At 44.1% G+C, this 13,393-nt stretch overlaps 1 long non-coding RNA gene across 3 annotated transcripts in view; it reads right to left on the bottom strand.

Annotated features, from left to right (window-relative positions):
- The window catches only part of LOC137203743 (uncharacterized), a 190,122-nt gene that overhangs the window by 101,657 nt on the left and 75,072 nt on the right, over positions 1-13,393 (bottom strand). For all 3 annotated transcript variants that reach the window (XR_010933291.1, XR_010933295.1, XR_010933284.1), the window contains exon 2: positions 10,483-10,568. This is a non-coding gene — a long non-coding RNA (uncharacterized lncRNA). The remainder of the gene's footprint in view (positions 1-10,482; positions 10,569-13,393) is intronic.

Here is a 13,393-nt window from a genome sequence, read left to right as displayed (position 1 = left end):
CATGCATGTGGAACCCAGAGTATGATCCACCGTGTGATCGGGAAACGTGTTCAAATGTCTCACTTTTCGTCCCCTGGTACTCGGGTGCAACATTCCAGACGCTTTACTAACACTCTCCCCACTTGGAGAGTCAGTGCCCTTAACCTCCTGTTTGGCCCAGTTTGCAATTTCTGCGGAAAATGAACAGGAATAGGGAGAACCAATGAGAGACTAGCTGGAGGTGTCTGGACGGGCAAATTTAACTCTCATTTCCCACCAGGAAGAGGAATTAACCAAAGGCTCAGCGTGCCATGCCAGAACCACACTAGGGCCTGAAGCAATCCTGCGGTGTTGCGGCCAGCTCACAAGAAAGCGAGTTGAAGAAAGGAGCTCAGGGGCACTGTAATTCACAAACCTGCATTGTTAAAAATGACAGCTATCGTCCAAAAATATATTGAAGTAAGGCTGCCAAGAGGACTTGAAAGCGGGGCAGAATTGCAGGAAACCGGTTTCAGGAGGTAGACTGGAATTGCATGTAAAGCATAGGAAAAGAGGCAGAACGTCCACAATGATGCACTTGTCCAAAAAGGGCGTATGCATTTTTTACTGAATATATTCAGGACAAAACGCATACGCACTTTTTGGCCAACCAAGCAAGCTTGCAAAGGAAATCTGCAGTACAATGAAGTCTCACTGCCCCCCGGTCAAAAGGGCCATCTGAAAAATGTGTAAAATCCAGAAAGGCAGGACAGGCCATGGAGAACTGGGAGCCTTGTTATGCTGATGGGCGGGATGTAAATTGCCAACAGCCACTCTGGAGAAGTGTATGGTGTTTCCTGAAACATCTACAAAACAAAGCAACAGAGCCTAGGGCACTTCCACTTATGGTCCTATAGCTTAGGGAAATTAAAATCAAAAAGACACAGCCACCTCAAAGTTTGGGATGGCTCTGTTTCCAAGAACGTCATTTACAGTACAAATTCAATATCACAGAAAGTGAAAAATGGATAAAGAAGTTGTGGTACTTACGTACAAGGCAATATCACTCAGCAATGAAATCTATGTCATCAGGCCCGTAGCAGCATAATGAGTGGATTCAGGTACGATGATTCTAAGTGAAATAAGTCACACAGAAAAAGAAACATCATAAGTTATCACTACTACATGGAATGTAATCTTGGCTACACAGGAACTGAATTACAAAACAGAACAGGGTCTGAAATGTAGAAAACCAACTTATGCTTGCTTAAGGAGAAAGGTGAGTTGGGGTGCTGCATAAAACCAGAGATTGAAATTAGCACAGATACCGTTCCATAAGCCAAATATGTAATAGACAAGAACTACTCCTTTTTCAACGAAGAGGACACAACACCGCATATTAAACGCCTAAGAATATACCTGCCTAGTAAAAATCTTAAAACGTATGGATTTCTATGTCTCCGAAAGAGAATCAAGCGTGTGTACAGCGGCATAAATGCAGCAGTGATAGGATTGGTGAGGTTCGGTGAGCAAATGCAGACCCTTTGAAGTCATATTGCATGGTACCCATTCCATGGGTCTCAACTCTCCAGGTTTAAGGGATTCTTCCTTCAGCTAAAACATGCATGTGGAACCCAGAGTATGATCCACCGTGTGATCGGGAAACGTGTTCAAATGTGTCTCAGGTTTCGTCCCCTGGTACTCGGGTGCAACATTCCAGATGCTTTACTAACACTCTCCCCACTTGGAGAGTCAGTGCCTTTAACTTCCTGTTTGGCCCAGTTTGCAATTTCTGCGGAAAATGAACAGGAATAGGGAGAACCAATGAGAGACTAGCTGGAGGTGTCTGGACGGGCAAATTTAACTCTCATTTCCCACCAGGAAGAGGAATTAACCAAAGGCTCAGCGTGCCATGCCGGAACCACACTAGGGCTTGAAGCAATGCTGCGGTGTTGCGGCCAGCTCACAAGAAAGCGAGTTGAAGAAAGGAGCTCAGGGGCACTGTAATTCACAAACCTGCAGAGTTATAAATGACAGCTATCGTCCAAAAATATATTGAAGTAAGGCTGCCAAGAGGACTTGAAAGTGGGGCAGAATTGCAGGAAACCGATTTCAGGAGGTAGACTGGAATTGCATGTAAAGCATAGGAAAAGAGGCAGAACGTCCACAATGATGCACTTGGCCAAAAAGGGCGTATGTGTTTTTTCCTGAGTATATTCAGGAAAAAACGCATACGCCCTTTTTGGCCAACCAAGCAAGCTTGCAAAGGAAATCTGCACTACAATGAAGTCGCACTGCCCCCCGGTCAAAAGGGCCATCTGAAAAAAGTGTAAAATCCAGAAAGGCAGGACAGGCCATGGAGAACTGGGAGCCTTGTTATGCTGATGGGCGGGATGTAAATTGCCAACAGCCACTCTGGAGAAGTGTATGGTGTTTCCTGAAACATCTAAAAAACAAAGCAATGGAGCCTAGGGCACTTCCACTTATGGTCCTATAGCTTAGGGAAATTAAACTCAACAAGACACAGCCACCCCAAAGTTTGGGACGGCTCTGTTTACAAGAACCTCATTTACAGTACAAATTCAATATCACAGAAAGTGAAAAAAGGATAAAGAAGTTGTGGTACTTACGTACAAGGCAATATCACTCAGCAATGAAATCTATGTCATCAGGCCCGTAGCAGCATAATGAGTGGATTCAGGTACGATGATTCTAAGTGAAATAAGTCACACAGAAAAAGAAACATCATAAGTTATCACTACTACATGGAATGTAATCTTGGCTACCCAGGAACTGAATTACAAAACAGAACAGGGTCTGAAATGTAGAAAACCAACTTATGCTTGCTTAAGGAGAAAGGTGAGTTGGGGTGCTGCATAAAACCAGAGATTGAAATTAGCACAGATACCGTTCCATAAGCCAAATATGTAATAGACAAGAGTTACTCCTTGCTCAATGAAGTGGACTCTACACCACATATTAACCGCCTAAGAATATAGATGACTAGTAAGTATCTTAAAACCTATGGATTTCTATGTCTCCGAAAGAGAATCAAGCGTGTGTACAGCGGCATAAACGCAGCAGTGATAGGATTGGTGAGGTTCGGTGAGCAAATGCACAACCTTTGAAGTCATATTGCATGGTACCCATTCCATGGGTCTCAACTCTCCAGGTTTAAGGGATTCTTCCTTCAGCTAAAACATGCATGTGGAACCCAGAGTATGATCCACCGTGTGATCGGGAAACGTGTTCAAATGTGTCTCAGTCTTCGTCCCCTGGTACTCGGGTGAAACATTCCAGTCACTTTACTAAAACTCTCCCCACTTGGAGAGTCAGTGCCTTTAACCTCCTGTTTGGCCCAGTTTGCAACTTCTGCGGAAGATGAACAGGAATAGGGAGAACCAATGAGAGACTAGCTGGAGGTGTCTGGACGGGCAAATTTAACTCTCATTTCCCACCAGGAAGAGGAATTAACCAAAGGCTCAGCGTGCCATGCCGGAACCACACTAGGGCCTGAAGCAATGCTGCGGTGTTGCGGCCAGCTCACAAGAAAGCGAGTTGAAGAAAGGAGCTCAGGGGCACTGTAATTCACAAACCTGCAGAGTTATAAATGACAGCTATAGTCCAAAAATATATTGAAGTATGGCTGCCAAGAGGACTTGAAAGCGGGGCAGAATTGCAGGAAACCGATTTCAGGAGGTAGACTGGAATTGCATGTAAAGCATAGGAAAAGAGGCAGAACGTCCACAATGATGCACTTGGCCAAAAAGGGCGTATGCGTTTTTTCCTGAATATATTCAGGAAAAAACGCATACGCCCTTTTTGGCCAACCAAGCAAGCTTGCAAAGGAAATCTGCACTACAATGAAGTCTCACTGCCCCCCGGTCAAAAGGGCCATCTGAAAAAAGTGTAAAATCCAGAAAGGCAGGACAGGCCATGGAGAACTGGGAGCCTTGTTATGCTGATGGGTGGGATGTAAATTGCCAACAGCCACTCTGGAGAAGTGTATGGTGTTTCCTGAAACATCTAAAAACCAAAGCAACAGAGCCTAGGGCACTTCCACTTACGGTCCTATAGATTAGGGAAATTAAAATCAAAAAGACACAGCCACCCCAAAGTTTGGGACGGCTCTGTTTACAAGAACCTCGTTTACGGTACAAGTTCAATATCACAGAAAGCGAAAAATGGATAAAGAAGTTGTGGTACTTACGTACAATGCAATATCACTCAGCAATGAAATCTATGTCATCAGGCCCGTAGCAGCATAATGAGTGGATTCAGGTACGATGATTCTAAGTGAGATAAGTCACACAGAAAAAGAAACATCATAAGATATCACTAATACACGGAATGTAAAATTGGCTACACAGGAACTGAATTACAAAACAGAACAGGGTCTCAAATGTAGAAAAGCAACTTATGCTTGCTTAAGGGGAAAGGTGAGTTGGGGTGCTGCATAAAATCAGAGATTGAAATTAGCACAGATACCGTTCCATAAGCCAAATATGTAATAGACAAGAGCTACTCCTTGCTCAACGAAGAGGACTCAACACCCCATATTAAAGGTCTAGGAATATACCTGACTAGTAAGAATCTTAAAACCTATGGATTTATATGTCTCCGAAAGAGAATCAAGCGTGTCTACAGTGGGATAAATGCAGCAGTGATAGGATTGGTGAGGTTCGGTGAGCAAATGCAGACCCTTTGAAGTCATATTGCATGGTACCCATTCCATGGGTCTCAACTCTCCAGGTTTAAGGGATTCTTCCTTCAGCTAAAACATGCATCTGGAACCCAGAGTATGATCCACCATGTGATCGGGAAACGTGTTCAAATGTGTCTCAGTTTTCGTCCCCTGGTACTCGGGTGCAACATTCCAGTCGCTTTACTAACACTCTCCCCACTTGGAGAGTCAGTGCCTTTAACCTCCTGTTTGGCCCAGTTTGCCATTTCTGCGGAAAATGAACAGGAATAGGGAGAACCAATGAGAGACTACCTGGAGGTGCCTGTACGGGCAAATTTAACTCTCATTTCCCACCAGGAAGAGGAATTAACCAAAGGCTCAGCGTGCCATGCCGGAACCACACTAGGACCTGAAGCAATGCTGCGGTGTTGCGGCCAGCTCACAAGAAAGCGAGTTGAAGAAAGGAGTTCAGGGGCACTGTAATTCACAAACCTGCAGAGTTATAAATGACAGCTATCGTCCAAAAATATATTGAAGTAAGGCTGCCAAGAGGACTCGAAAGCGTGGCAGAATTGCAGGAAACCGATTTCAGGAGGTAGACTGGAATTGCATGTAAAGCATAGGAAAAGAGGCAGAACGTCCACAATGATGCACTTGGCCAAAAAGGGCGTATGCGTTTTTTCCTGAATATATTCAGGAAAAAACGCATACGCCCTTTTTGGCCAACCAAGCAAGCTTGCAAAGGAAATCTGCACTACAATGAAGTCTCACTGCCCCCCGGTCAAAAGGGCCATCTGAAAAAAATATAAAATCCAGCAAGGCAGGACAGGCCATGGAGAACTGGGAGCCTTGTTATGCTGATGGGCGGGATGTAAATTGCCAACAGCCACTCTGGAGAAGTGTATGGTGTTTCCTGAAACATCTACAAAACAAAGCAACAGAGCCTAGGGCACTTCCACTTATGGTCCTATAGCTTAGGGAAATTAAAATCAAAAAGACACAGCCACCCGAAAGTTTGGGACGGCTCTGTTTACAAGAACCTCGTTTACGGTACAAGTTCAATATCACACAAATCGAAAAATGGATAAAGAATTTGTGGTACTTACGTACAATGCAATATCACTCAGCAATGAAATGTATATCATCAGGCCCGTAGCAGCATAATGAGTGGATTCAGGTACGATGATTCTAAGTGAAATAAGTCACACAGAAAAAGAAACATCATAAGATATCACTACTACACGGAATGTAACCTTGGCTACACAGGAACTGAATTACAAAACAGAACAGGGTCTCAAATGTAGAAAACCAACTTATGCTTGCTTAAGGGGAAAGGTGAGTTGGGGTGCTGCATAAAACCAGAGATTGAAATTAGCACAGATACCATTCCATAAGCCAAATATGTAATAGACAAGAGCTACTCCTTGCTCAACGAAGTGGACTCTACATCTCATATTAAACGCCTCAGAATACACCTGACTAGTAAGAATCTTAAATCCTATGGATTTATATGTCTCCAAAAGAGAATCAAGCGTGTGTACAGCGGCATAAACGCAGCAGTGATAGGATTGGTGAGGTTCGGTGAGCAAATGCAGAACCTTTGAAGTCATATTGCATGGTACCCATTCCATGGGTCTCAACTCTCCAGGTTTACGGGATTCTTCCTTCAGCTAAAACATGCATGTGGAACCCAGAGTATGATCCACCGTGTGATCGGGAAACGTGTTCAAATGTGTCTCAGTTTTTGTCCCCTGGTATTCGGGTGCAACATTCCAGTCGCTTTAGTAACACTCTCCCCACTTGGAGAGTCAGTGCCTTTAACCTCCTGTTTGGCCCAGTTTGCCATTTCTGCGGAAAATGAACAGGAATAGGGAGAACCAATGAGAGACTAGCTGGAGGTGCCTGGACGGGCAAATTTAACTCTAATTTCCCACCAGGAAGAGGAATTAACCAAAGGCTCAGCGTGCCATGCCGGAACCACACTAGGGCCTGAAGCAATGCTGCGGTGTTGCGGACAGCTCACAAGAAAGCGAGTTGAAGAAAGGAGCTCAGGGGCACTGTAATTCACAAACCTGCAGAGTTATAAATGACAGCTATCGTCCAAAAATATATTGAAGTAAGGCTGCCAAGAGGACTTGAAAGCGGGGCAGAATTGCAGGAAACCGATTTCAGGAGGTAGACTGGAATTGCATGTAAAGCATAGGAAAAGAGGCAGAACGTCCACAATGATGCACTTGGCCAAAAAGTGCGTATGCGTTTTTTCCTGAATATATTCAGGAAAAAACGCATACGCCCTTTTGGGCCAACCAAGCAAGCTTGCAAAGGAAATCTGCACTACAATGAAGTCTCACTGCCACCCGGTCAAAAGGGCCATCTGAAAAAACTATAAAATCCAGAAAGGCAGGACAGGCCATGGAGAACTGGGAGCCTTGTTATGCTGATGGGCGGGATGTAAATTGCCAACAGCCACTCTGGAGAAGTGTATGGTGTTTCCTGAAACATCTAAAAAACAAAGCAACAGAGCCCAGGGCACTTCCACTTATGGTCCTATAGATTAGGGAAATTAAAATCAAAAAGACACAGCCACCCCAAAGTTTGGGACGGCTCTGTTTACAAGAACCTCGTTTACGGTACAAGTTCAATTTCACAGAAAGCGAAAAATGGATAAAGAAGTTGTGGTACTTACGTACAATGCAATATCACTCAGCAATGAAATCTATCTCATCAGGCCCGTAGCAATATAATGAGTGGATTCAGGTACGATGATTCTAAGTGAGATAAGTCACACAGAAAAAGAAACATCATAAGATATCACTAATACACAGAATGTAAACTTGGCTACACAGGAACTGAATTACAAAACAGAACAGGGTCTCAAATGTAGAAAAGCAACTTATGCTTGCTTAAGGGGAAAGGTGAGTTGGGGTGCTGCATAAAATCAGAGATTGAAATTAGCACAGATACCGTTCCATAAGCCAAATATGTAATAGACAAGAGCTACTCCTTGCTCAACGAAGAGGACTCAACACCCCATATTAAACGTCTAGGAATATACCTGACTAGTAAGAATCTTAAAACCTATGGATTTATATGTCTCCGAAAGAGAATCAAGCGTGTCTACAGCGGCATAAATGCAGCAGTGATAGGATTGGTGAGGTTCGGTGAGCAAATGCAGACCCTTTGAAGTCATATTGCATGGTACCCTTTCCATGGGTCTCAACTCTCCAGGTTTAAGGGATTCTTCCTTCAGCTAAAACATGCATGTGGAACCCAGAGTATGATCCACCATGTGATCGGGAAACGTGTTCAAATGTGTCTCAGTTTTCGTCCCCTGGTACTCGGGTGCAACATTCCAGTCGCTTTACTAACACTCTCCCCACTTGGAGAGTCAGTGCCTTTAACCTCCTGTTTGGCCCAGTTTGCCATTTATGCGGAAAATGAACAGGAATAGGGAGAACCAATGAGAGACTAGCTGGAAGTGCCTGTACGGGCAAATTTAACTCTCATTTCCCACCAGGAAGAGGAATTAACCAAAGGCTCAGCGTGCCATTGCGGAACCACAATAGGAACTGAAGCAATGCTGCGGTGTTGCGGCCAGCTCACAAGAAAGCGAGTTGAAGAAAGGAGCTCAGGGGCACTGTAATTCACAAACCTGCAGAGTTATAAATGACAGCTATCGTCCAAAAATCTATTGAAGTAAGGCTGCCAAGAGGACTTGAAAGCGGGGCAGAATTGTAGGAAACCGATTTCAGGAGGTAGACTGGAATTGCATATAAAGCATAGGAAAAGAGGCAGAACGTCCAAAATGATGCACTTGGCCAAAAAGGGCGTATGCGTTTTTTCCTGAATATATTCAGGAAAAAACGCATACGCCCTTTTGGGCCAAACAAGCAAGCTTGCAAAGGAAATCTGCACTACAATGAAGTCTCACTGCTCCCCGGTCAAAAGGGCCATCTGAAAAATGTATAAAATCCAGAAAGGCAGGACAGGCCATGGAGAACTGGGAGCCTTGTTATGCTGATGGGCGGGATGTAAATTGTCAACAGCCACTCTGGAAAAGTGTATGGTGTTTCCTGAAACATCTACAAAACAAAGCAACAGAGCCTAGGGCACTTCCACTTATGGTCCTATAGCTTAGGGAAATTAAAATCAAAAAGACACAGCCACCCCAAAGTTTGGGACGGCTCTGTTTACAAGAACCTCGTTTACGGTACAAGTTCAATATCACAGAAAGCGAAAAATGGATAAAGACTTTGAGGTACTTACGTACAATGCAATATCACTCAGCAATGAAATGTATATCATCAAGCCCATCGCAGCATAATGAGTGGATTCAGGTACGATGATTCTAAGTGAAATAAGTCACACAGAAAAAGAAACATCATAAGATATCACTACTACACGGAATGTAAACTTGGCTACACAGGAACAGAATTACAGAACAGAACAGGGTCTCAAATGTAGAAAACCAACTTATGCTTGCTTAAGGGGAAAGGTGAGTTGGGGTGCTGCATAAAACCAGAGATTGAAATTAGCACAGATACCGTTCCATAAGCCAAATATGTAATAGACAAGAGCTACTCCTTGCTCAACGAAGAGGACTCAACACCCCATATTAAACGTCTAAGAATATACCTGACTAGTAAGAATCTTAAAACCTATGGATTTATATGTCTCCGAAAGAGAACCAAGCGTGTGTACAGTGGCATAAGCGCAGCAGTGATAGGATTGGTGAGGATCGGTGAGCAAATGCAGACCCTTTGAAGTCATATTGCATGGTACCCATTCCATGGGTCTCAACTCTCCAGGTTTAAGGGATTCTTCCTTTAGCTAAAACATGCATGTGGAACCCAGAGTATGATCCACCGTGTGATCGGGAAATGTGTTCAAATGTGTCAGATTTCGTCCCCTGGTACCCGGGTGCAACATTCCAGACGCTTTACTAACACTCTCCCCACTTGGAGAGTCAGTGCCTTTAACTTCCTGTTTGGCCCAGTTTGCAATTTCTGCGGAAAATGAACAGGAATAGGGAGAACCAATGAGAGACTATCTGGAGGTGTCTGGACGGGCAAATTTAACTCTCATTTCCCACCAGGAAGAGGAATTAACCAAAGGCTCAGCGTGCCATGCCGGAACCACACTAGGGCCTGAAGCAATCCTGCGGTGTTGCGGCCAGCTCAGAAGAAAGCGAGTTGAAGAAAGGAGCTCACGGGCACTGTCATTCACAAACCTGCAGAGTTAAAAATTATAGCTATCGTCCAAAAATATATTGAAGTAAGGCTGCCAAGAGGACTTGAAAGCGGGGCAGAATTGCAGGAAACCGATTTCAGGAGGTAGACTGGAATTGCATGTAAAGCATAGGAAAAGAGGCAGAAAGTCCACAATGATGCACTTGGCCAAAAAGGGCGTATGCGTTTTTTCCTGAATATATTCAGGAAAAAACGCATACGCACTTTTTGGCCAACCAAGCAAGCTTGCAAAGGAAATCTGCACTACAATGAAGTCTCACTGCCCCCCGGTCAAAAGGGCCATCTGAAAAAAGTATAAAATCCAGACAGGCAGGACAGGCCATGGAGAACTGGGAGCCTTGTTATGCTGATGGGCGGGATGTAAATTGCCAACAGCCACTCTGGAGAAGTGTATGGTGTTTCCTGAAACATCTAAAAAACAAAGCAACAGAGCCTAGGGCACTTCCACTTACGGTTCTATAGCTTAGGGAAATTAAAATCAAAAAGACACAGCCACCCCAAAGTTTGGGACGGCTCTGTTTACAAGAACCTCGTTTACACTACAAGTTCAATATCACAGAAAGAAAAAAATGGATAAAGAAGTTGTGGTACTTAAGTACAATGCAATATCACTCAGCAATGAAATCTATGTCATCAGGCCCGTAGCAGCATAATGAGTGGATTCAGGTACGATGATTCTAAGTGAAATAAGTCACACAGAAAAAGAAACATCATAAGATATAACTACTACACGGAATGTAAACTTGGCTACACAGGAAATGAATTACAAAACAGAACATGGTCTCAAATGTAGAAAACCAACTTATGCTTGCTTAAGGGGAAAGGTGAGTTGGGGTGCTGCATAAAACCAGAGATTGAAATTAGCACAGATACCGTTCCATAAGCCAAATATGTAATAGACAAGAGCTACTCCTTGCTCAACGAAGTGGACTCTACACCCCATATTAAACGCCTAAGAATATACCTGACCAGTAAGAATCTTAAAACCTATAGATTTCTATGTCTCTGAAAGAGAATCAAGCGTGTGTACAGCGGCATAAACGCAGCAGTGATAGGATTGGTGAGGTTCAGTGAGCAAATGCAGACCCTTTGAAGTCATATTGCATGGTACCCATTCCATGGGTCTCAACTCTCCAGGTTTACGGGATTCTTCCTTCAGCTAAAACATGCATGTGGAACCCAGAGTATGATCCACCGTGTGATCGGGAAACGTGTTGAAATGTGTCTCAGGTTTCGTCCCCTGGTACTCGGGTGCAACATTCCAGACGCTTTACTAACACTCTCCCCACTTGGAGAGTCAGTGCCTTTAACCTCCTGTTTGGCCCAGTTTGCCATTTCTGCTGAAAATGAACAGGAATAGGGAGAACCAATGAGAGACTAGCTGGAGGTGCCTGGACGGGCAAATTTAACTCTCATTTCCCACCAGGAAGAGGAATTAACCAAAGGCTCAGCGTGCAATGCCAGAACCACACTAGGGCCTGAAGCAATGCTGCGGTGTTGCAGCCAGCTCACAAGAAAGCGAGTTGAAGAAAGGAGCTCAGAGGCACTGTAATTCACAAACCTGCAGAGTTATAAATGACAGCTATCGTCCAAAAATATATTGAAGTAAGGCTGCCAAGAGGACTTGAAAGCGGGGCAGAATTGCAGGAAACCGATTTCAGGAGGTAGACTGGAATTGCATGTAAAGCATAGGAAAAGAGGCAGAACGTCCACAATGATGCACTTGGCCAAAAAGGGCGTATGCGTTTTTTCCTGAATATATTCAGGAAAAAACGCATACGCCCTTTTTGGCCAACCAAGCAAGCTTGCAAAGGAAATCTGCATTACAATGAAGTCTCACTGCCCCCCAGTCAAAAGGGCCATCTTAAAAAAGTGTAAAATTCAGAAAGGCAGGACAGGCCATGGAGAATTGGGAGCCTTGTTATGCTGATGGGCGGGATGTAAATTGCCAACAGCCACTCTGGAGAAGTGTATGGTGTTTCCTGAAACATCTAAAAAACAAAGCAACAGAGCCTAGGGCACTTCCACTTACGGTTCTATAGCTTAGGGAAATTAAAATCAAAAAGACACAGCCACCCCAAAGTTTGGGACGGCTCTGTTTACAAGAACCTCGTTTACACTACAAGTTCAATATCACAGAAAGTAAAAAAAAGATAAAGAAGTTGTGGTACTTACGTACAATGCAATATCACTCAGCAATGAAATCTACATCATCAGGCCCGTAGCAGCATAATGAGTGGATTCAGGTACGATGATTCTAAGTGAAATAAGTCACACAGAAAAAGAAACATCATAAGATATCACTACTACACGGAATGTAAACTTGGCTACACAGGAACTGAATTACAAAACAGAACAGGGTCTCAAATGTAGAAAACCAACTTATGCTTGCTTAAGGGGAAAGGTGAGTTGGGGTGCTGCATAAAACCAGAGATTGAAATTAGCACAGATACCGTTCCATAAGCCAAATATGTAATAGACAAGAGTTACTCCTTGCTCAACGAAGTGGACTCTACACCCCATATTAAACGCCTAAGAATATACCTGACCAGTAAGAATCTTAAAACCTATAGATTTCTATGTCTCTGAAAGAGAATCAAGCGTGTGTACAGCGGCATAAACGCAGCAGTGATAGGATTGGTGAGGTTCGGTGAGCAAATGCAGACCCTTTGAGGTCATATTGCATGGTACCCATTCCATGGGTCTCAACTCTCCAGGTTTAAGGGATTCTTCCTTCAGCTAAAACATGCATGTGGAACCCAGAGTATGATCCACCATGTGATCGGGAAACGTGTTCAAATGTGTCTCAGTTTTCGTCCCCTGGTACTCGGGTGCAACATTCCAGTCGCTTTACTAACACTCTCCCCACTTGGAGAGTCAGTGCCTTTAACCTCCTGTTTGGCCCAGTTTGCCATTTCTGGGGAAAATGAACAGGAATAGGGAGAACCAATGAGAGACTAGCTGGAGGTGTCTGGACGGGCAAATTTAACTCTCATTTCCCACCAGGAAGAGGAATTAACCAAAGGCTCAGCGTGCCATGCCGGAACCACACTAGGGCCTGAAGCAATGCTGCGGTGTTGCGGCCAGCTCACAAGAAAGCGAGTTGAAGAAAGGAGCTCAGGGGCACTGTAATTCACAAACCTGCAGAGTTATAAATGACAGCTATCGTCCAAAAATATATTGAAGTAAGGCTGCCAAGAGGACTTGAAAGCGGGGCAGAATTGCAGGAAACCGATTTCAGGAGGTAGACTGGAATTGCATGTAAAGCATACGAAAAGAGGCAGAACGTCCACAATGATGCACTTGGCCAAAAAGGGCGTATGCGTTTTTTCTTGAATATATTCAGGAAAAAACGCATACGCCCTTTTTGGCCAACCAAGCAAGCTTGCAAAGGAAATCTGCACTACAATGAAGTCTCACTGCCCCCCTGTCAAAAGGGCCATGTGAAAAATGTATAAAATCCAGAAAGGCAGGACAGGCCATGGAGAACTGGGAGCCTTGT

The sequence above is a fragment of the Pseudorca crassidens genome, chromosome 1, assembly GCF_039906515.1.
Source record: "Pseudorca crassidens isolate mPseCra1 chromosome 1, mPseCra1.hap1, whole genome shotgun sequence".
In the NCBI taxonomy this organism is placed as follows: Eukaryota; Metazoa; Chordata; class Mammalia; order Artiodactyla; family Delphinidae; genus Pseudorca; species Pseudorca crassidens.
Note: the sequence above shows the minus strand (reverse complement) of the source record. Positions and strands in the feature narration are given on the sequence as shown.